The following is a 24,099-nucleotide window of genomic DNA, read 5'->3' as shown; positions in this document are numbered from 1 at the left end:
GACCAGAGAGAGAGTTAAGGAGAGGGAAAGAGGATAGCCCTTGCCTTTTGTCGGTTGCCGAGGGAACTTGTACCTTTCCGAAAGGAGGTAAAACCCATCTCGATGCTCTCCGATGCCCGACGCCCTCTCCCCCACAATAGGGTAGAGGGTGGGCGGGTATCCATTCCAGCTTTGAGCACCGCTGCTGGCCAGAGGGGAAGAAGAGCCAGGACTCTCATCGGTTCGCCCTCAAAGGCTTCCTGACTTCCGATTGATCTCCATTTCGACCGAATGGAGGCTACAGCGTCCCGTAGATGCCTCAAAGAGCACGGTGGGACGGGCAAGGCTGAACGAAATTGGGGCCGCGTGGAAGCGAACACTCGACGCAGGGCAATGACGGGTTCAGGATAATGCGGGAAACCTTCCTCTGATACGGTACTTTCCTTCATCAAAGAAAACGAAAGGCATTGATTGCGAATCGTTACCCACCAATAGTGAATTCATAATATTCTCATTATTTGGTTTTGGAAATACCAGTTTAGACGAATGTTAATTTTAACCTCATTTGAAAAAGGCCAGATTGGCGCCCATGCGATACCACTTCACGTGACGTCACGGGGACCTAGATGCTATACGAGTATTCAGGAATTTTACATCGTCTGAGATTACCAATGCACGCATGAGGCACAGAACTCAGGGAAATATTTCTTAATAATCCCCTATGAATATTGCCTAAGATCGGAAAGTTTCCATCGTTTGATAGGGTATTAATAATCCTTATTTTAGCCAAGCGCTACCTTTTAGCTGGGTACCCTGCTACCTCTAAGCAGCCTGCATCGTAGCCGGGCTCATAGCCTCGCAACAAGATGGCCTCACACGGCGGAAGCTGGAACCAGAATGACGTCTCATGGGCATTTCCCAGCATTCATACTTAGCCGTTGCTTTTTCGCGCTCCTGAAAATTTTCACTTTTCATTTAATCGCGAAAAATAGATATCGTCATTTAAAAATCTAAAAGCGTGTAATACGTACTCCAGGAGTAATAATCTTTCCATTTAGGCAATAAAAAAACAAAAGAAAACCACTTTATTGTAAGTACAATAGATAAAGTCCCCAAGTTAATTGTTAAAATCGGTAAAAAAAATTTCTCTTGTTTTTTCATCGTTGCTCTTTTCTTCTTGAAGTAGCGATGAATGTATTTGGGCGCGTTGTTCAGTATTCTATGGTAACTGCATTCATGTTAAAAGAAACTGTAGTAATACTTAGCAATTATTCAGTAGAAAAACCGACTTATGTTTCTGGAACTCTGATCTATAACCAAGCCATGAGTTCCCGGAACCCAAGTCACTTTTTGTACTAAATAAGTGTGGAGTATGGAAGTTCTGACATGAATTAAATGCAGAAAACATCGTTTAAAAGGGTTATTTTTCAATACGATGTTCTGCTTTGCTTACACTGATCCATGGTGTCCTTTCTCCTCCTATTATTCTATAATCTTCTACATACCTCTTTATCTTTCACCCTTACCAAAACCTACAAAAAGTGAGGGTCGCTCATAGACGACGAACTGAAATTACCACTAGGTGAATCCCCTCTGTCAAGAAACTATACAAAATTCGACACCTGGAGGCCCACCAACTCTTCATTTAGGATCTACTACTAAGTACGCCTTTCATATTTCATAGTCTCTCTGAAAAGGCTCGGGAAATAGGGCAACACGAACTCCAAAGAAAAATAAATCTCCGAAATCGGATCGTTGATTAAGTCTACGATCATTTCAGGGAGGAAAATCGGTGTTAAACCGCTGAGGGCTACCTTGATATTTATAGTTAATATTAATCGTGAACGGCTGGAATCATAGAATCATCCCCTGCCATATCCTAATTGAGGCAACTTGCGGTGAAATATATGATGTCAAAATATTATCGGATGCGTTTCGTTCCGATTAACGTTCCTTATCACTTATCGCACTGGCCTTAGTATTGTACAGCTATACCCCTGGGCTGGCCATTTTTAATACTTTTGTTTTTCTTATTAACCAACTTTTGATGTGAGTAATAGGTGTTTGGTATCACTTTAAAGAATGAATTTAGGTTTTTTTCCTTTTTCAATTAAGAGGCTAGTACCACTTGGTTAAAATATGGCAAACGACGATTTTTCAAAAGACGGATAGCGTGATATTACGACCGTAGCAAAAATCGAAGGATTTCATGAGGCGCAACATTACGCTTAAAGCACGCAAAGTGCTAAAAAAATAAAGAAATTTCAATGAGTATACAATCAAAATTATATTCCCCGATTCCTCCTCCCAAACTAACAGCAAAATTACAACTTTGAAATGCATTAGGGCAACCAAATTGCTTACCTCGATGCAATCCGAAAACATATACTGCTAAAATGATAACCGGCGGCGTATGAACCGATGCGAAATTAATTTCGTTCCCGAAAGTCGGGCTTGATTCAATATGCCATGCGCTTTGCATCGGTCGATGGCGAACGCGAGATTCCCCCAGGGCTTCGAACACTCGCCCTTCACCACATAATACACGGTTTCCACGGACTGTTGCGGTTGGCCAGAGGGCGTCTGGATGGACGAGATAACGACACTTTTGAATAGGAACGGCCGCATTGTATACGAGGGAACTCTATTTGATATGGCTGGGGCGACCGCTCCAAACGAGATAATGCTGAAGCTACGCGCTGGCTCTATGCTGACCCGAACACATACACTTCTGGCAAACCGCATGGTGTGACAATGGCCCGCGCGTACTAAGTGTCTGCCACAAAACCCTTTTCTCTGCTTTCAGTGAACCCGTAACGGCTCGAAGACCATATACCGCGACTAGCCTCAAGTCATCATAGTCATAAATTATAGCATTAATCTCTCGAGAAGAAATAATGGGCTCGAACAAAAATTTATAGAATATGTTGAAAAAATTACTTGAAACAAAAAAAAAACAGTATAACCCTGTCTGATTCTTTTTTGAGGTAGGTATAAAGCAGAAGAATTTCCACAAATTTCCACATTTTACAAAATAAGTTCGATTGTCGACGAGCTCAAATAATGGAGATTGAAAATGATCACGACCGAGAGATAAAAATGCTATTTAATTTTCCAAGCTTAATTTCTTCAACTCCATTTACCTTGAGAACTCTCATGAAGGAGAATTACTTTACACAAATGAAAAATAACAACCTTGGTAACTTTTCACTGGAAATTATTTATTAGGTACTCTTTCGCATTCACTTGAGAATGACGCCTCAGCGTCGAAACGCCCAGTGAAAAGTTACCAAGGTTGTTTATTTTGCATTTCAACATGGATTTTTAGAAAGTTCAAACCGAATCGATTGATTTCGTTACTTCACACTATAGCATTAAGTTGGGGAATCGAAATGATCTTTGTTGTCCTCAGGCAGAGAGTCCTCAACAATATCCCCTCACTTCTTATAGAAAGTCAATGTTTAAGACTCTGCTCAGACATTATGTCCTGAGTCCTCTGGATGGCAGTTCTCTACACACTCCAACATGGGGTTACCTAATTATTGTATAGGAAATCCATGTGGCATTTTTTAGTGTACCCCCTCCGCAAATATCTGGTACTGGTATATCTCCCCCCCCCCCCCCAGAAATTCCTCCGAATTTATCCGCAGAACTCCTCCCGCTAAGGAGGTTTTTCGCGCAAAGGCCCTTCGACACAAAGGCTCGGAGACTCTAAGTCTCGGAACTCTTGTCTCCGGAAATCTGCCTGCGGAAATCATCCTCCGAAACCAGCCTCCGAACCCAGCCATACCTGGAGTGCAGATATATATAGGTAGTACGGCGGAGAAATACCTACTCCTTGGCAATCAAGGGGAAATGGGTGCTGAGGCACAAGTATGAAGTTTGGAGTGATAAGTACTACCATTATCCTATCACAATTCTCTCTCCCTCCAACACCTCACCCCACTATGTCTAACCCCTCCTACCCCGGCTGGGATTACGATTCCGCGTTACTACCATGTGCTTGGATATAAGAGTGGCTGGGGGCTGGTTTGTGGTAAGAGTGGCTATAAGGGGGCTGGTTTGATACAGATCGTGGAAAAAATTAACCTCCCATCAAAAGCGGCGTTCGTTTGCTCCAACAGCTCGCTTGCCCTCACTTTCCGTCGCCTTATATCCTGAAATAGGCGTGACACAAGAGACAAAAGCGCGAAGGATTTCGATCGACGCTCTTTACAGAGCCAGACGCCTTTTGTAGCCAACCGCTGTCGAGATTTCTCCCCGCCTCATTAGCGTTTCATGTCGTCGGAAAATTGGAGTGGACGAACGCTAGATTAGTCGACACCCATTGTTTGCTTCGAACGAAAGGTACGAGCTAGATTTTTTGCCGACAAATTGAGATTGGCACACACTTTTTTCGTCCCGAAATGAATCGAGCCGATATCATCCATTTCATTTACAATGCAAAAGTTCGGGTACCCACTTCAAATGTTCCAGATAACTTTTTTCTGAAGGCCATTCATGCCTTTATTTTTAGCAGGACTTGAAAAACTTTCCGAGATATTTAGGATTTTATAACCAGTTTTTTGTTTATGAAGTTTAGGCATGCATTCGCACTGATGATTCCAGTAATAAACGCGAAAAGTTGGCATGGATAACATAATTACCTCTTAGAAATATTTGGCAATTTTGTATGGGGATATCTTAGAAAATAATTATCGATATTTTAAACAAAACTTGGCCATTTATGCCAATGAGCATATTTTCCTTGAGTTTCAATGCTCCTTTTGCGTGCAATCCGAATGTCCAAGAACACAACCAGGCCATAGAACAATTAACAATATCACACTCTAATGAATTTCATACACTTACACTTGCAGTAAATTGTAATTTACTCACCGCCTCAAAGAGACATAACCAACATCACAGGAAATGGTATTTTTGCAAACTCACCTAAAAAAGAAAATAAAACAAGTATTAGGAACGATGTAAATGTATACTTAATTATAAAACTTTTACAACATAAACTCAGTTTTCAACTAATCTTTGCACACTACCCAAATAATAACCAAAGTGACAAATTCATAGAGTAACTGAGAATTCCTCAAAATCAACTTCTAAAAATAGAAAAAAAGTAATTTGAGCCCTTTAAAGCAGAAAAAACACGATAAAAGATTCTTCGCTAAAACTTTCACGGGTACTCGTCATGTTAAATAAAAACTTTGGTACTATTTAGCATGACCATAAAATATGTACTTTCGTCAAAATTAACTTGTTTTCAGTTCGATGATTCGATGAACTTAACAACGCAGGCCAAAATCATTTCTGTCAAATGAAATATTTGGCCATTTATCGAATCGTCGCAAGTTATAGTGTTCCTATCCCGGAAAAAATATAGATCGAAAAGATTCTGGAGGAAAATATTTCTCCCCGGGAGAAAGAAACATCTGGATGAGACGAGGTTAAATAAATGACAAGGGGAAAGTAAGACGAGATCCGGGGCTAAAAAAAAACAAAACGACCTCTTCATAGATACTCACGTAGAAACACATACATACATACTGAGGTATATGGACTCATATATGTAACAACACACAAACACAACGGCGAACCCCGGGAGTTCACTGGGTTCCTACCAGACAGATGGCGCCGATCTGTCCTAATTTTCCATTTTCCCGCAGAGAACCGGCAGGGGTACGCCAAGGCCAGTGTTCTGTAGAAAGAAATGTTTCTGGGGGAAAAAGAACGCAAATGATAAAAAACAAAGGAGTAACACTTGAGGGTAAAAAAACTCGGTCATTTCGAGAGCTATGGCGTCTGTACTATCATCATCACAAAGATATTTGTGAAATCATCGAATTCACAGCTTGACAGGGTATAATTGTATCGGATAAGTTTCGGATCAAGCCACCCTTTTGTGCAAATGAATTTACTGTGCAAATCAGTGTTAAAGGTAAACCCATTGTTTCGATAAAGTGTAGGATAATGTCCGCGATGTCGCAAGTTCTAAGCTTTTTAGCTTCATAAGAGTAGAAAAAATCATTTTTTTAAGAACTAACATGGAAAGTGCAAATTTTCTCTCACAAATTAAGTCAGCTTCTAGGCTTAAGACTATAATCTGCTTTACTACAAAGAAGTTATGTCTATCTCGGGTCTATAATATGCAAATATTTCCCACATGCAAAGTGCGTACCGCTATACATTACGACTAGAGCGGCAGCATAAATTTCCTCTAGGATGCATAAATTTAGGCGACCTCCTACGCTGTGCTATGAAATGGTTTACGGTCCCCAAGAGTGCACTTTAAACAGAGAATGCACAGGTAATTTATATTTGCGGGCTTCTGGGCCAAAGAAGGCAAAGGGAATGGATTAAATTTATTGCATGATCATAGTCTGTACAAAGCTGCAATTTAAATGTACATTGTGCTTGAAATGGCATTTCAATAACTCATTGCTTCGTATGGGAGTAAAAAATTACCTAAAGAACATGAAAAAAATCAATTTGTAAACTGTTGGTATAGAACTTTATGATTGAAAAAAAAACAATAAGCTCTTATAAAATTTTTTTTTAAACCAGCCTTTATATTTAGATTACAGGGGATGAGCAACGTTTATATATGACACAAAGCAAAAAAACTCAGTGACCCCGAAAAACCAAAAGTGACGTATTAAAAAAGTCACTATATTTATTAAATTTTCAGTGAATGGTAAGCCCCCTATGTTTCAAAATGCCACCCCTATGCTTTTAAATGCCTACTATGTGGATATGCCTAAAGTGGATAACTTTTACTGTGGTCGCAAAACACGAAAATCGACCATTTGGAACTTCTTAGATCAAAAACATGTTTTGGGGGGCTATAGGTTGACTGGGGGGTGGTTGGAGAGAAAAAGTTATATTTTCATGCATTGTCATCGGAAATGAAGAAGTGTGCAAAATTTCAGCGTTTTTGCTTCACAGGAAGTGAGTCAAATTTGAGTTACAAGATTTGTACCAGACAAACAGACAAACAAACAGACAGGTTGGTGAGTTGATATAAAGGCTGGAAAAAATATGGAAAAATAGGCACTCATTAAATAAAGTGTACAACACTGCCTCAATTAATACTCTCGCCAAGTGTGCACTGCGGAGCGAGCCAGAAAACTCGCCGAATGGCTTCAGAATTGACATGTCTTGACCTTTATGCCGAATAAAGAGAATTTTTTTAATGCTCTGTGGCTAGAGTGTGAAACAGTGTGAAAAATTACGCCCCTTCACATTCAAAACAAAAGAAGAGACATGCTGACTTTTGGAGGTGCTCTGATCCATGGCAACGACCGTCATCTCAGCGCCGATGTAGACCAACTGCTCCTTGAGCAATTTCAATGGGACATTTCCGATCAACCACCGTGGAATTCAGTCCGACTTCAGCGTAAGTTCCATCTTTACGCCGAAGTGAAGACGTGGCTTGTAGGGAAGCGTTTTCAAACGGGCGATGAGCTTCAGGGCAAAGGCAAATATCATTGGAGGTCGTTGGCGGCACCATCCTATGAGAAGGTTAAGTACGCACTAAAACCGATATATCTGTATCTTCTCAGGAAAATCTTAAGCAAAAATTACCCGAAAGTCACATTTTCTCGCGCTAAAGCCAAATTTATGAAGACTTGGTTCACGGCTGTCCTTAGACATCACGAATTCCTCATTCGCCGAGGCAATTATTTCGAAAGGAAACCACAAATATGCTTAATATTTAACAATGAAATAATTTTTTATCAATGATTTTTTCTTCTGTTCATGGCCCATTGGAGCTTGAAAAAAATGGGCCCTCGTAATATCCTTCCAAATATAAATTTCACGAGGAATAATTATCAAAACCTCTTTCCAGTACACATATTAATTTTTTTGTGAATCAGCAACAGATTTAATCACCCACGGCGACCATGCTAGAATTCTTTCATGCCAAAAAAAAACAGCATTTAATTTAAAGTGGTTTTATTTGGCAAGATTATTTCGAAAATAAACTATGACTTTCGAATAAATTCTATGCATATACTTATACTTTTTTGGAAATTGCGTTTTTTATTTCATTTTTATTTTATAATTTTTGTATTTTAGACATGTTTCCTGCTACAGAAATTTCTACAAAAAATTTCAAGTATAGAATTATCAAACTATTTTTTATGTAGAAATATAGCTAATTAATTAAGCGGAAGTTAAAAAATTCAAATGTTCAATTATTGAATATTGTATTTCCATAATAAGCAAGTAATGGCGTAATACTTCAAGCCGATCTGACGATGGGAAGTGAGTTAAAAATAAGATACAAGATTCCAACGCTGAAACACAGAGGAAGCATCTCAGGAAAAAGAGTGAAATAATAAAATTAGCAAAGGATAGGAACGCATAGACTCTTAAGACGATGCGTCTATAGATACGGGAAATTCCTACAGTTTTCCACGACTAAGAACACTTCATTCACACACTTCAACGGCCAGCATTTTGGGGATGGGCGTGCAAATTCCATCCATATAGGGAGATTAAGGTAAACATTCACTACGCCCTCTCTCCGTTTCTTTTATTTCGCTTTCCCGCTTCACCGACCATTTTCGTTCATCCGCAGAGACAACAGGCACTTCTGTAAATCTCAAATACTGTTCTCTCATCGAGTCGTCAACTCAAGACATCCACGAAAACCTTCGCCATCCGGAGAACGAAAAAGAGAAGCAAGGAGTTAAGTAAAAAACTATCTCGAGCGGAATGTCAAATGACGGCTGCAAATAAACACAGGGCGAAGAAAAAATACGTCAATACCCACTTCTGTAAAAAAAAATACTAAGAATCAAGGTACACAATATGGAAGGCAGAAATTTGAATGTTCTGGAGAAATGGAAAGGGTGTAGGGTAGGATGTATCTTTCCTTCAACTTGTCGAAAAGGCAACAAAAAGAAAAACACGCAGTGTCAAAAGAGTTTTCAGTTTCCACCTTATCACGGATGTGAATTTCCGCGGCTAAGATTTTTGGAGAGCCTAGCACAGTTAAAAGTGGATGACTTCCCCGACAATGCATATGAAGTAAGTCGGACAGCTGTTAAGAACAGCCTACCGATGAAAAAAACAGGAAAATTAAAATTTCAGCCATGTGACAACATACAGTTGATACTATTACATACACAAGTTAATTTATACACATTTTGACGTGATCTATCAAATTCATTACTTTACAAAGCTATTCCCCGGAATGACAAATATTACGCTCAAAATATTGGAAGAATTTAAGGAGTTTTGTTTCAACCCACACACCGAGTACGAAGTATGGTTGAATGAAGTAGAGCCTCTGCCTACCGCCATTAGATGCATGTGGCACTCATATTTTGACCACAAACAGGAGAACAGTGAACGCAAACTGGCCATTCGCTCAACGTTTTAATCTCTCAACTCGTATGTCGTACGTAATGGGTCGAAACTATTCCCTCTTTTACCCATCCACTCAACTTCTGGGATCGAAACTTAAATGTGAGCATCGGAGTTACGATTACTTTAGTTTCGTTCCCAAGAGTAAAGTTTCTTCCCGGGTCAAAGGTAAACTCCTTGGTGATTTTAATTTCGTGCGGCAGCGAAACTAAACCTAGGCACTGCGTTTGCGTTTTCCTCCGGGTCGAATCGAGACATTTTCGTTTTGTTTCAATTTCCATCTCTGTATCCACGGTAGTATTCCAGAACCTGACTCATTATTGAGCCTTCACTCTACATAGGGGGTTCAGATCTCAGACTCAAGTTGAATGGGAGTTCTTATTAGACTAGTATTAACCGAGTAAAATAGCACCTGGACGAATTTTTACGAGAGAAATTTTCATCCATTAACATGAGTCTCGGACAACATGGAACTAGGTACTCGACTCAATGAATTGACAATCCACTTATTAACTGTAAATACAGGCTGAGCAAACTTTTGAACTCGGTATTAGGTATCGTAATCAAGTTAACGTCAGGTTCAAGACTTGAGCAACATTATGAAATACGGCCGTCAGTCTTAAGGCCGTTTTACACGGGGCACGGAATTGCGCAGGTTAGAGCTGCATTAATTTCTAAAATGGCGTGGAATTGCGCGAATGCATGAACGAAATTAGAATAGGGGCTATTTTGCCGTCTCGCATCCACGCATTCTCGCATGTGTTCTTGCAATTCACCGCTTTACACGACGCAATTTTGATTGCGCCTTCGCACGTACGTCAGATTGCGCAATTCCGTGTACTGTGTAAAACAGCCTTTAGACTGAGTGAGGGTCGCTAGGTCAAAATGCCCATATCTTAGAAAAGTATACTGCATAGCATTACCTGGTCAGCCAGTGTCGTACATATTTTAAAAAAATACCGAAAATGTGAAGAGAAAATTTCAAATTACCAATAAAGGTGGTTTGAACGAGAAGAAATAGGTGCGTGTTAAAATATTTGCTCATAAGAAATACTTCGTTTATATCTACGGCAATGCTGACACAATTAGCGCACGAAAATAGTCGAAGCTACCTCGAAAAAACCAAGACTACGAAACGCAAGGCATTTTCAAATTTACGGAAAAAATTAAATTCACCAGCAAACATAGAGGTTTCCTTTCCTTGAATGTCCACGGGAAATGAGGATGCGAACTTAATAATGAACGTGAGCCACCCTCGATATCTTTTTTAACGTCCTTCCCCATCGAGCGAATGTGAGTGGCAAGAGCGCGGCAGGGCTGAAGGGACGGAGCCGATGGCGTCGAGGTCCGCCCCCCGAAGTCTGGGTCGGGCGCACTATTGTGCATAAGTAATGGGGGCGAGGGACGTGGAGGACCCAGGCAAGGGCCATAATGGGAGCAAGAGGTGGTCGGTCCCTTCCACCTGACCGCATTTCGACGTCGCTCGTGCTGCCGCCACGGAGGAGCGGTGAGGACTTAGAACCAGGCGACAGGATTGGGCAAAAAGGTCACGGGAAGTCGTGAGGAAACGTGATTTAAATAAACAAAATGAGATCCAAAGCTCTGGAATTTAATCCATTTCCTCTCCTCATGTTTTTCCCCACCAACAGAAATCTTTTTTACACAAATTTCCACGCATGGATACGAGTGAAATTTCAACCTTTCATCCTTAATATTTGTTTTTTTTTTACATTTCTTTCACTAATAATAATAATAATAATAATAATAATAATAATAAACATATTTATTGCTCTAGGAGTTATAACTCCTTTGGAACATACAAATCATGAATATGGTGAGCAGTACGGTCAACATAGTAAAGATATACATAGTATACAACATAGTATAGTAAACATAAATTGACATTGTAAAACTGGAAAAGAATTTTTTCTAGCGGAGAAATGAACATTAAACATACCAAAAATAAATGAAACACTCTTTAAAAAAAAAAAAAAAAAAAAAAAAAAAATTTAGGTTACAAATGAACAAAAACTAGATTACTACTTCTAACACAACAATAAGTAGGAGAGGAGATGAATGGTTATTAAATTATATGATCACTGTTTATGGATAGCAAGATAGTAGGTGGTTGACAACCCTTTTCTTAAACATTTCCAGTGAGGCACTGTCTTTAACATATTTCGGCAAGCCGTTCCACAGCTTTGCGGCAACAACTGTAAATGACTTCTGCACTGTAGCTGTGCGGAACTGTGGAGCATACAGAAAACAGGGGTCTTGTCTTGTAACAACAGTAGTGTTTTTGCAACTGGGGAGAAAAAGGTCCTTTAAATACAGAGGGTTACCATGTTCAAATAGATTAAATATAAATAAACTAATAGGGAACATCGTCATGGTATATTTTTCTATTGCAAATGTATATTTTTCTATTTTAACCCATTATTCCCTAGACGGAATGTAGAACATTTAAATTCGGTTGTTTCGCGTCTTCCGATTTATTTTGGCCTAATTAAGATGAATTTTTGGATAAAAAATATTTTCATCATATTATATGATTATCAAAATGCATGTATACGCAACGCTGAGAAAACTCCGGTAAATAAATACAAATGTCATAATTTTTAATATAATATAATAATAATAATTTTTAAACATTAGCTTACGTCTTTTATTTTTTATGTTAATTTGTACACTCGATATCTTCGCCGGAGGTTATCAGTATTCCTTTCGGAGGAAATGCCCCATTCTGCCTTAACGGACATGCTGGGGTATATTATTTTCCCTAGGGTTTCTCGTATGTGCGCATCGATTTTTTTGTGCCAAACTCCATCCGTCAAAAAAATACAATTATATGAATAAAAATGTTGGTGGAAATGACCAAATCAGAACTAGAGATACTTAACAAAAGTCAGTAAATCGAAGAAAATATTATTCTGAGGTGGACACTTTTTCTGGTAGTTAGAATTCAATAATGTTTCGTTAACGCAACGCTAGGGATTAATGGGTTAAATGATTATTTAACTTAACATGTATTTGTGGAGTGACGCTTTAGTTATTATCATATTTCCCTATTGTCCTCACAAGTAATCACAATCGCTTTGTGGCGATAAAATCATATACCTCATCATGAGCAATAAAAGAAAATTTCGGCATAATTCTGCGCTAGCCGAAACAATATAATCCTCCAACACATACTAATATGCATTAATACTACTGGTATGTCTCTGCAATTTATATGAAATCCAAGAGGCTGCGATTTTATCAGGACACTGCGACGAAGAAGCAAGAATAAGTAAAGGAGTAAGGCCAGGTTATGCTCTTTGTGCCGTAATTTACAGTATTACTACCACAGCCGAGATAAAATGCAAAAGTGACTATGGGTAAAGGTTCAAATGATTCGAAAGAAACGGTGATTTACACGGATAAATATTTTTCATGCTTTCAGATTTTACCCCAAGGAACCTATAACTTGAATGAATAACTTACATGGTAACAATACCTCAATGTAGAGACTTATCCATCAAGACACCAAAAAGCGTTGGAGATGTAAAACCTTCATTAACTACTGAAAATTCTCAAATATATATCCTGTTTTAGATAAAACAGTCAAACGATTCAAGCGGAGTGAGGTGAACCATCAAATTTTCACAGTATAAACATTCTAGGTCTCAGCAAACTTTAAACAATCGGTTCACCTATTTATATTGTTCCATAGGCATATCAGTATATATTACACTAATTTATTTAATGATATTTGCCCGTTTTTTGCGCCGACAGACTAGCCATCTGTGTAACTCAAAACTGAAATGCATAAGAATCGCAAATAAAGTAAATGAGGCAGAAAATAAAATAAACGAAGTCCATGAGATCCATGGAAACCATAACATCGCGAACCCATCAAGGCGAGCAACGTTCTTTATTTTCCTCTTGCAGCACGTTTTCCATCCAATTCGGAAACGAATATTGAAAACTCGATCGTTAATTCTAAGGTAAACACGCGGAGATGGACCACACACTTGATTAATTAATTCATTAATTTGCGGGAGAGCCTAATTGACTGCAATGCGGCGGAAACACTTCACAAAAGGAGAAAAATATGCATTTCATGAACGAACGAAATGGAGTGCGAAGGGGCGAGAGTGCACAAAAAAAACTTCACCACAGCCTCTCAATCAAATGAAAAAGAGAGGGTAAAAAAATAAATTGAAAGGCCAAAAACACAACCAGATCGGGCAGCGATTTTCAGCTTATTGGCCACAAAGAGGGTTTAGTGGGGGTTCGCGGAATCAAATCGCTAAGTAACGCCTGAGTGATCAACATGACGGTCAATTTCTCCCTGGAACCAATTACATACCTATTCTGGAGGGATATTGAATCGATTTTCTTCACTCCACACTACGAAAAGTTCGTACCGCAATTTATTCAATGCAGAAATGCATATTTTCCCGAAATATCTGGAGATAATGTATATTGAAAATCTAGAAGAAAAAAAAACAAAAAAGATAGCTTTTACTTTTACACATTTTCTTTCGGTCAAAGATACATCTCAAATACATTTTTATTAAAAAAAAGTGTCGCCAGCACATAGAAACGAAGAGAATCTATTTTTAACGAAATACTCAAAATATCTCTTATTCACTTTTCCTTCTCGTACCCCTCTACCGTTTGGTGTTATATGAAACTGTCCTCTCCTTGCTAAAGGTTTATGACATTAGGTGAAAAACTCAGAAACATTATACGGGCACATTACTCCTGGGGACAACACTACTTCAATCCTCAAAAACTCTTCAGCGATAGAGCTTAAATAATAAACTGCAGTCGTTACAGACAATTACAAGGGAAAACCGTTTACTGCCCACATACGGTAAATAAAATTGAACGATAACCCGCATTCCACGCCCCTTTCTAAGTCGTTTCAAAACAACTCTATCAAATTCCTTCGAACGAGGAAAAATAATAGTCTTTCCTTCCACTTATATTAGAAACTAGAGAAAAAAATACCGCGATGTCATTTTTCTCAAAAACAGCCTAAATTAAGAATAGACACTAAGGCCTCAAATAAAACGCCCACAAACTTTTTCATCTGCGGTTTACACACTCTTTCAGTCTAGAAATAAAAATAAAAATGCCAAGATAAACCTAAGTGACCATGACGCACGACGAAAGAGATAGCGTCACTCGTTCATACAAGGGCCCATACAATTTCCTCTTCCGTGAATCTGCATTAAATTTCAGAAGAAAGAACAATCACCACCAGCTAATGAGAATGAGATTACGAGTGACGGTAAAGGATGACTTTCGAGTCAAAATATAACCCTCATCGGAGAAGAAAATAAACCCAAACATCGCAAGTAAAACAAGAATATATTTTACTCACAATCAGTCGCACACCTTAAGCACGTTAAACCGGTTGCATCCATATTCCTACCTCATTAGCATCTTCGTGCTGTATGGGTCTTGAAGGAAAGTAAAATCATAAATTTTGTCCGTCGGCCGTAAAATTCAATTTTCTACCAGAGGGTAAGGAATTTAGGAGCATTGTGCGACGTGGCGGTAGAAAGATGATCAATTAAAGTCACTTCCAAGTGGCTGATGGTAATAAATACTCCGCTGCTCCATTCAAATTACGAGCGCTCGTAAATAGTTTGCAAATGAAACAATACGAAAATTTCACGACCTTTCCTCTCTTAGCTGGGGTTCACCACCAGATGGAATTTCGACATCTATATCGTGTGAACCATGGGGCATATACTGAGATTGCAGATAAAAGTTCCAAAAGATAATAGTCAAGTGAAGTTTTCTCGGGTTTCACACCGGGTCAGGTCCTCCATTTCTCCTTCCAACGTTTCGATGAACAACTCGCGTTGTTCATCGAAACGTTGGTGGTGAATTGCGTTGGAAGGAGAAATGGAGGACCTGACCCGGTGTGAAACCCGAGAAAACTTCACTGCAATTGTTCGCCGGGAAAAAACCAAAAATTAGATAATAGTCAAACTAGGGAAAGAGGTACATTTGAGAACTAAAGGCAAAAAAATACATTCTCTCCACGAATGAAATTACATTATAGAAGAATACATTATGAGCCTCTGCTTCGACAAGTATTGCGACGACTTAATTCCTTATCAGTGTGCAGAACGACTATACAATCGTATTATCCATATGAAGATTGAATAGAAAATTATGGAAATCTTTAATACTATGCAGTTGATTAAAACCCTTCGCAATTCACCGCACACGTAACAGTGAAGTATACATATTTGCATTACTAATCCCATACCATGCCTATTTCTATACTTAAGTCCCTAAAATTGCACATATTTAGTTGCTAACTCAGAGATAATAATAAATTTCCCACTTTCTTCGAGTATTTTAATCGGACTCCTCCTTCTAATGAGTTGGTTTTCAATTTATTTCTCGACATCCTACATAAAAGCGTTGCCTTAATGGGGTGTTTGCATAAAAATTTTTTGCGCTTAAATATTTCTTCAACGTATAGAGGAAAGGAAGTAAATGAAGAAAACATAGGTTTCAATGCAGTAAAATAGAGAAATATATTATTAAATGAATAATAAAATCGCTAAAATGCAAAGTAAATCAACGGGAGAAGATACGGTTGGTGACGTCACTTGCCTGTAGTTACCGGTATGAGGCCTCATTGCAACAGGGAAAATTGTCGAAAACATGGTATTAGAGGTAAATTTTGATAAACGAAATACAAATAATCGACCAAAAGTAGATGTATTTATGGTGGCGTAGTATTTGAAGGGAAATGACTGCTTCAGCATTCCGGAAGTTAGAGGAACGAAGGCATTTCGGTAAGTTACCTGATGATTTCGTCTCCATAGTACAAGGAAAGGTATGGGAAGCTGCCTTTTTATAGTCACCCTATCAGGCCAATAGATCAGTTCCTTCAATGTGTGTGCCAGGATTGGCACAGTTCTGTTAAAAAGTTTACATGCATGGCCACATGATATGCAAAATTGATCCGCGAGTCTTTCAAAAGAATCGTTTACCTTAATTTTCATGAGAGTAAATACAATGTCTCTCTGGCCAAGTTTAGTGTATTTCGTTATGAAAGACATTGCATGAGGAAACCACTCATCTGGCGCGCCAATATACATTTTGGATTTCCCATTTACACAAGAGAGAATTGCATCAGGGTTCTGAAATTCATGAGCATACTCATCACTCTCAGATGAGCATGGCTCATATTCACTCCCACTGCCATTTTCCACACCCTCAGTTGTTGTGACAGACTCCAATTCCTCTTCATCCACAGCCCCACCTATTCTCTTCAGTGGAGATGTCGACACATCTCTCTGAAACTTGATGGGTGATGTGGTAATGTTAACTACTTCCTTCTTTGTCATATTGCAATTAATACCCTTACTCCTTTGAGAAACAGAAGTTTGCACACTAGCATCACTAAATGTCTTAGTAAGAGTTATTGGCTCATAGTTGGATGCAGCATTTCCACCCTCATGAGCTTCAGAGCAGTCTAGTTCCATGTCCACTGACTCCTCATCCAAATCATGACTGGTTATATGGGTGGTTATATGGGGAGGGATATGCCCAGATAGCACAAAGTAAGAGAGATAACCGTTTCTTATGGTTTTCTTACGGAAAAAATTGATAAGCAGCTTATCGTAAGCTAAGGGACTTATATAAGGCAAGGGTAAGATGTTAGGGACAATTAGGTAAGGAATGCCGTCAAATATCCTCAGGCAATGTAAGTCACTTCTGTTGGAGCGCCAAAGGCGGCTGAACAGCGTACTACACATGCTACGCGGCTCATCTCGACATGACTATCTAAAGGCTATTGGTGAAATTAAGCGAGTCTTTATAAGGGCTTAACAACTGATAACAGATTTTCCCGTAAATAGAAAAAAATTAATAACTGCAAGCGACCGGCTAGTGAAGATATAAAGCATAATACAAGTACTCTATCCATGCGGCGGAAAGAAAAAAAACCTACGGATGGATCCCAACGTGCGACCTACGTAACCGAAGTACTGTACGCTAACCACTATACCACGGCAGTTGTTATGAAATTGTGGCGTAGTTACCAATTAAATATCCAATTATGTAAAAAAAACTTGTTTGGCACGAGCATGAGAAAGTGAAATTATTCAAGGTCCATACATTTTAACATTTATGAATTTTAAATTCCTTCCGGCATTTTTATATTATTCTACGTCGGTATTCTTGTGAAATTGTGTTTTTCTTACGACCTTCGTTTCGCTATCAGTTCATAAATGTGAATGGTTTTCAAATTATGGCGGTATGATGTTATTTCTCCTCATAATATAGAAGCGCTAATAATAAAAACATTGTTTTAAATCATAAAGGCCTTAAATAACACACTGAAACGATTGGATAATAACAGCATCTACGGAAGTGCTGAAAGTTTGGCATCCATTTTGCCATTACTCTGGATGTTTGTCGCCCTGGCCGTTAGAAACCCATAACAAGCTTACTTGAGAAGCGACTTCCTTATTTCTTCCTTTCACCTTATCTCAATGACTTATAATGTGCTAGCTGGGTGTTTATCAACCTAAAAGAAAAGCATATATTTTATGAGTTGTATAATTCAGGCATTAATTTGCAAGTAACTGACATACATTTAACGAGACCCTTATATCCGTAGTACCAAGTTGATTTTTTTTAAATTTGAGTACCTGAGCAGCACCAAACTCTTCACTTCTAATTTTCAATAATCACTTGAGCTTATATGAAAATATTCAAACTCCTACTGGGGATATAAGTATAGAATTAAATATATGGTTAACAACATTTTATTTCACTTTCAAGCTTATTATTTTGCCCATTTATTTCAGATATGATGGCGCTAGAATCCAAGTATAGCCAATAGTTAGAAGCCAAGAGTATGGATGCCACATTTTAATATGAAATATTAACTGTTCTGTTGTTATTAGGCTTCAATGTTGCACAGGGGCGGATCCAGGATTTTGGTCAGGGGGAGGGACACAAGGATACGTCGTCATACAAAACGAATGAAATGATAATGGGACCGTAATAAAAATCTAGCACATTTTTAGGGTCTGGGGGGGGTACGTGCCCCCGTGCCTCCTCCTCCCCCTGGATCCGCCTATATGTGGCAGCATATCATATATTAGTCAATCTATACCTGTAAAACACATCTCTGTCTCTGTAACTGTTTCTATTTAGTGATTATCATTTATTTTATTCATTAATTAAAATATTAATTTGTTTGAAGGGCAAATATAAACAATGCAGTCTACACTTAAGAAAGGTACCTATAAAGAGTTCCCATAATAGGAATGTAATATTCATCAATTCACATTGAGGCTACAAATATCTTTAGATCCAGCCTAGGGAGGGCTGCATATGTATAACTTACACTCAGTGCGTCTTCTATTAATCTCTGCTGAGTCCTCTTCATGGGTAATTTTCGGGTGGTTGACGCAAATGCTCTCTGTCGGTCTTCCTGGCAGCCAAATACGTGGGGAAAAGCACATTTTTTCAATAGCTTATGCCCTCCTACCATTTTGCACCTCATGAAATTTCCCATGTCGTCCTCCATCTATGAACAAAAGCATTAGGTATATATTTTTAACTGTACATACCAAAATCATAGCTCAAACTGTTTACTTCTGATCTACTAGATGCTTCTTCCAAGGTTTTCTTCGTAAACAATTTACATCCTTTGAATTGCAGTTTTTTGGAAGCATCTATTTTCCATTTTATTACGTTGGCTATTTTGTACGATTAATGGATTCATTCAGCAGATGTTAAAGGCTCTTCATCATGAATAATTTACGTGTCATATACATACATTAGCATCTATTCAATAAGCGTCAGTAATAAATATTAAAATGCCTTAAAATGGTCCTCGCAGCAATAAAGGGTTGATTTCAGAGAGACATTGAAGTCCCTTCTTGTAGCTCTAAACCATTTCTTCCTCCGTTTCTCTTCCTTCGGAACCGCGAAAAACACTTTGCTAGGGTTCCTGCTGCTTGTATTTGTACACTCTGGTACAAAACACCATTTATATGCCGACATTGCGCACAGTTTATCTCTGACTTTCGTTCAAGAGAGCGCGTAACCATTAACTACAGCATACCCGTACGGCAAGTACTCGAAGTTACAGGCACGTGACGTCACAGGCGGCCATGTTCATTTTTCTTGTTTTCGCGGACGTTCAAACCGGGTAATTTTTAACGCAGCCAGAAATGGCCAAAATTACCCTAAATTTAAGTTTAAATAGCATTTCCGTATCTAGGATTAAGTGAAGTTTCCGCATATATCGCTAAAAAAATCCATGCAAACACCCCATTAGAATTATTTTTTTAAACAGGTGGAAAATTTACGACTAGAATTTAGGGATGTGAAAATCCGACTGTTTTTTTTGGTCATCATTTCAGTTTGAGTCTGATTAAGCGGCACAAGCCATCGGGCCATAAATCGTTTCAGTCATGTTTTCATTAGCATGGTAATTTGATTGATATCAACCCGTTGGGGGTTGAAGACATGAAAACCAACAAGAGCAAGCTGTTAAAGGTGAAAGTTCATTCGCATTGTAGATTTGTAGTGTGATATTGAAATTAATGAGCGAATGCATAGTCATGAGGAATAAAAAGCCCACGAATTCATTCAAATAATTGGAGACGCCATAGAGTCGGAATGCGCAGAGTGTGTGGGCTAGGCGTGATATCTTTGCCAAAACTTGATCACGTGACTAATACCGCCATGTAGCCACATCACAGGAAACACAGTACACAACATAGATGACTGAAGTGTAACTTATCTAAAAATTCACGAGGAATGAAAAGTAGGAGAAAAAATTGATTAAAGCATGCTTATTGCATTTTACTTTATTTCTTCATGGCTGATACCAGTCTTTAAAACCATACAAATATATTCTGTAAATATACAAATTAGTTTCTATATAATGTTTTCCGTATGATGCAAAGAACATTAACTCCTAATTAGGCTCAAAAACTTACGCCCGTGATATACGACTCAAATTTAAATTGGTAATTATTATTGAAATTTATTCCTCACTACAGCCATGCTTCAATCAAAATATATAAAACAGAAATTGCTCATCCTTGAAGAGCTTGGAATTGATTCATACGCAACCAATTTATGTGTATAAATAATTTCAGAATTATTTTGAGCGTACAACTGTTTCCTTGCGCACAACACTTCGTCGCAAAGTGCCAATTCACTAGTGACTATGCGACAGATGAAGGGGAAAAATATCATGACTGGACTCGAATACAAGATTAAAGCGACTGCTCATTCAAGGAGGTGTCTATTTCATCACTGCGATGAGTAAGCTGGAGTAAGTAAAGCGATGCATCGTCCCCATAGCGAACGCAATTCGCCCAAGAAAAGGCTTCGCTTAGCACGGAGGGAAAGATACTCAGTTCATAGAAAATCTTTCAGGTCCTCAGCAAATTGCATTCGGAAAGAAAATTTTCTGTTGTATGAGTTAGCATAAATCACGCAACAACTATTTTAAAATTCGAACAAGAAAAATTGCTACAACGTTACGCTGTACCCTTAAAATGAATTGAGGTGTTTGATACCCGGCTGGAGCTCTACACTCTATCACTCAATTTCAATCGAAGACCAAACATTCCAAAATAGAAAATCGAACACCTTATTGCCGTCAGCTCTTAATTCATATCCTTGATGTTCACTGCTTACGAAAAAGAAACGGAAAATATAGTTTATGAATGACATAATTCATGTTCTCATGGGGTAGAAAATGTTTTGGCTAAAAAGTCGATTAAAATGCGCACCAATATCATGGCCGATTATAATTACATTAATTAATTATATTTATGTTATTATATTATTAATTAATATATTATTACCCGATAAAATAGATAACTATTGTCAATCATGCATCATCAAAGTGCATTAATTTCAAAATTCTGTCGTCGCGAAGATATTTCAAAAACAAACTTAATGGTATACGCTAATGTTTTACACTGTCTGCAGGCGTTGCCTGCGGTCGGCAACACGGTACATGAAACAGAAATAGTCAAACGCGTTTCACAAAAATTCGGTGCCTCAGTCAAATTTTGTTTCAAAAAAAGGTCCGAACGATTTGAAGTACTAATGGATTAGCTATGTGGGAGTCACTGACACCTCCTCATGGTTTATTAAGTTAAACTATTTTTCACCTCGTGCTGATATGTTACATCGGCAATAGGTTTTAGTAAGACGTATATATGCTTCAAGTACATGCGTAATGCATCTTTGCATTAATTCTTTCTTTCAGCATAAATATGAAATAAGCATATGCATCATGGTAATATGGAAACATTGAAAGCAATAATGTAATAAAATAGTAAATAACAAAAAACCGCATTTCAAGGAATAGAATTATTGTTTCCGACAGATAAAAACAGGGTAGATTTCCATCCTCACACACTCCAATGCCGTACCAACCAATACCTAAATATCTTCCCGATTACTCCATCTAAGTTTTGGAATTCAATAACCCCTGAATTAAATGTTCCTCCATTCCTGAATCCCTTAAGAGGGAATTGCATGAATGTTTAAAACCATAACACTGCTTTTTGGAGTCTGTTGTTTCTTAAGTGAATCATTGTGTAGTTATATTTCATTTTTGTTTGAATATTTGGGTTCAATTACTCTTACTTAATCATGCCAATTTCTTAATTATTGTATTTTTGAGCTGAATGTATTTTGTACAAGATTTTCACTCAAATGGGTTCCCCAGAGCAATAGTAAATCATTCATTCAAGGAATTATCACGAAAAAAATCTTATTCTTCGTGCGGAAATGGAACCTGCGACATTTTGATCTCCATAAGAAACACAATAGAGGCCACCGCATTACTAACTGAGTTATCGAAAGTTTTGAAATACGAGGTTTCATTAACGATGTGATTTCGCATCAAAGCCAATAATACTCTCTTTTTTATTATGAGCCGCACACTCGGCAGCGCCACCATAGCCTCTAGATTGTTCTCCCGAAATCTAAATGCGACGGTGGCGCCGCTGGAGTGCACGGCTTATAATCAAAAGGAGAAAGTTACATTCGCTTCGATGCCAATCCAGATCATTGGTGAAACTACATTCTTCCATCTCCTTCGGTAGCTCAGTTGGTAGAGCGGTGGACTGTAGAGGAAATATTTCAGATATCCATAGGCCGCTGGTTCAAATCCGGCCCGAAGGAAATTTTTTTTTGGCACAAATACTAACTGATAAAGAGTAATTTTATTACTTTTTTCACGGCAGCCTCCCAGTGGCTCCTTTCCAGTTTTATAGATCGTCATTTCGGCGCGCCGAAGTTTATTTAGCATTTAACTCCGTCCACAATGGGTTAATTCAAACGAAGCTATTTACGTGGCAAAGGGGCATATTAACATCTTTCTGAAAAGAACGCTTATTATTTACGATAAAAAGTATTCTTAAAACATAGTTAAATACAATAACCACGGAGAGACAGCGAAATACCTTTACGGAGTCCCCCGCAAGTGACTATTAAGTGTGAAAATTCCACAGAGGACACAAGGGGGTACCCAGGATCAAAACCAGAGGGAGGAGGGTCAAGCCATGGTCGTTCAAGTTGAAATGTTTAAGCACGGAGAAGGTGAATGAAACCAACATTTTAAGAAAATTATAACATCGCTTTATTTGTTAATAAAATTTTTTGATTGAAAAATATTTTCATTTTAGTTATTCGTCTTATATTAATACCATTACTTGTGGGTTTAAAGAAAATTCGTTGAAAGCTTTCGTTTCAATCCAGTCCTGATTTTCCTCTTTTTGCTTCTATGAGGAGGTGGAGGGTGGGCTGTCCCTCCGGCCTCCCGCCGGGTGGCCCATGAGAGGACAAATCATCAATGCCTTGAGAGGGTTTCGAACCAGGAACATCCTAATTCGCGCCTGTGTTCTACCAATTAAACGACCAAGACCTTATTAACTATAAAAGACACTTTGTTACTTTCACAATATATATTTTTTAAATTCCGACCGGTTTTGGCTGTTACACCGTTATCAAGTGCATAAAATATCAGCCGAAATAAAAAATAATATAATACGTGATAAAATAGTATAACAGCCGAAACCACTCAGATTTTCAAATATATTGTGGAAGCAACAAAGTGTCTTTTATCGCTAATATGGAGTCCTCCCAATACGTGCAAACTTCAAGTTTCGATTTAACCAATACCTTTGAAGTTGCTTGTTGATGCTTTGTGATGCAATAATTGCTCTGCTGGGGAAATATAGGACTGAGGATTTTCACCGCATTAACCAGTTAATTTCTCAATCCCTTTCAATACTCCAACATTCTTTCTAATGGATAAACACTATTCAGATCAATATATGAAAATGACCGTAGCGTTGTTCGGGCCACGAGAGAACACTTCGTCTCTGCCATAGTTCGCATCTCAAGGCATCACGCCTACCAACCCTTCGGAGCACCCTACAGGGCACCTTATAATCCCCCTAACTTGAGGCCAAATTCAACCGGTGAAATTCCGTGAAACGTCTAGAAAAAGTGCGTCCTGGATGATGGCCAAAGTGGGAGTCATTTCTGGAACATCCTAACGCCGATCTTCCGCCCCGCATTGAATACGCCACGGGGGAATGAGGGTGAGGACACTATTATGGGAGAGATGGGATGAAACAGAAGAAAAAGAACTCCAAACACCTGCTGTCTTCTCAATAACCCTTCCCCGCACGTGTTTCCACTGATAATTAATAACAATGAATAAAAATAATA

At 38.5% G+C, this 24,099-nt stretch overlaps 1 non-coding gene across 1 annotated transcript; it reads left to right on the top strand.

The window, feature by feature from the left end:
* Positions 1–22,456: 22,456 nt before the first annotated feature.
* On the top strand, positions 22,457–22,545 carry Trnay-gua. Its single transcript is given in 2 exon segments — positions 22,457–22,493; positions 22,510–22,545. It is a non-coding gene; the product is annotated as a tRNA-Tyr (tRNA).
* Positions 22,546–24,099: the final 1,554 nt, after the last annotated feature.

This window comes from Ischnura elegans, chromosome 6 (genome assembly GCF_921293095.1).
Source record: "Ischnura elegans chromosome 6, ioIscEleg1.1, whole genome shotgun sequence".
NCBI classification, from domain to species: Eukaryota; Metazoa; Arthropoda; class Insecta; order Odonata; family Coenagrionidae; genus Ischnura; species Ischnura elegans.
The sequence above is the reverse complement of the archived record's forward strand: the minus strand, read 5'-3'. Positions and strand labels throughout refer to the sequence as shown.